General features: G+C 45.1%; 1 pseudogene across 1 annotated transcript; it reads right to left on the bottom strand.

The window, feature by feature from the left end:
- Positions 1 to 480: 480 nt before the first annotated feature.
- On the bottom strand, positions 481 to 1241 carry LOC105813699 (annotated as a pseudogene). Its single transcript, XR_001137667.1, has one exon. The product of XR_001137667.1 is annotated as a p53 apoptosis effector related to PMP-22 pseudogene (transcript).
- Between the last annotated feature and the right edge of the window lie 323 nt (positions 1242 to 1564).

A 1564-nucleotide genomic window follows, 5' to 3' on the forward strand; every position in this document is an offset into this window, starting at 1 on the left:
TGTGAAACAATACTTTCCTAGATGACATATCAACATGAAGCTTAGCAAAAACTTATTGAGGATGCTAATTAGAAATTCTCGTAAATGATATGCATTTAGGAAACTATTTTGCTTCTTTAAATAGCTGAAGGCTTGAAAAAAAAATTTTTTGCAGTCCTTTTAGAATGTTTGGTCACTGACAATTTTTACCAATTATATCCCTCTTCTCCTTAGCCCTAATGGAGCCAGTCCATTCTATGTGCAAGTAACAAAAACTTGATCAGATTATTAAATCTTGGAAGCCTTCCCAATTTTACCTTATCAAATGGTAAGTCTCAGTTCACAATCTCTTAGAAATGCAATATAAATGTTCTGGATAGATACACAGAAATATTGACATAGTACAGGATATCAGTGAAAAGAAATGTCTTGTTTAACTCCACAAAGCATATATAAAAGATGAATATGAAACTGTAACAATAATTAGACATATTTTCTCAATTATTTTAGCATTTTTGACTAGTTTAATAATATGAACACTGCCAAAACATAGGTACAAAGTAGCCTGGGGAAACAGTTTCTTCCTCCAGAATCCATCCCGGCAGCAGCGCTTTCCTTCCGCTCTCGTTCCCACGTTAGGCGGATGTGTAGATGTACCTGGGCTTGGCGTTGCCCAGGAGGTCGTCTTCGTAGTTGGGGAGGCAGCAAAAGAAGAAGGAACAACCGATCAGGATAATCGTGGCCGCCCACCCGAAGCCGTAGGCCCAGTTATAGATGAACGTGACAGAAGGCTCGGCATGAAGGTTGAAGGTCTGGGTGTACTTCACGGGGTAAATGACCAGGGAGATGATCTGGAACACAGCAGCCAGGGCCAGGAGGCCTCCAATCACTCTCAGGAAGACAAGCATCTGGGGTCCGCAGAGGGCAAAGAAGGAGAGGATGAAGCAGATCACCACGATGATGAAGCCACAGAAGAGCATGGCGGCGGCTGCTCTTCCCCACGCGAAGTCAATGAGGCTCTGGCAGCCCTCCTCCTCGGACCCGCTGCCGCCGCCCTCGCTGGAGCATTTCCACCACAGCGAGGACGTCTGGCGGTGGTCGCTCGACTGCAGCCAGCCGCGGCCGGCCAGCGCGATGATGTCGAAGGCGATGGCGCTGAGCAGCAGCAGGGGCAGGATCCACCTGCCTCGCTCGCAGGCCAGGCCGCAGCGCAGCATGTCGACGGTCGCGGCGCGGAGCAGAGGAGCGCGTGGGGCACGGGCGGCGGCCATTGTTTTTTGCAGCAGATTAGTACTCCCTTGCTTCTCAATATTTTTTAAACTCTTAAAATTGTATGGAGCAAGTACTTACTGTGTCTACAAGGCCTGATAGATAAAAACAGGTGCACCTATTTTAAAGGTAATTTCTATAAATAATGTTAATAGACAAATCTCCATGTATGTGAAAAATATTAGTCCAAGTAATGAAGCAATAATGGACCCATGGGGGAAAAGCCTGTTTTCCACGTTTCTATTCATCTAGTTATTAGGGCATTGAATATGAAATGTCCAATTTTGAATCAAAAATGTAGTTTATTATATCTCAA

This window comes from Propithecus coquereli, unplaced genomic scaffold (genome assembly GCF_000956105.1).
Source record: "Propithecus coquereli isolate 6110/MARCELLA unplaced genomic scaffold, Pcoq_1.0 Scaffold287, whole genome shotgun sequence".
Classification (NCBI taxonomy): domain Eukaryota; kingdom Metazoa; phylum Chordata; class Mammalia; order Primates; family Indriidae; genus Propithecus; species Propithecus coquereli.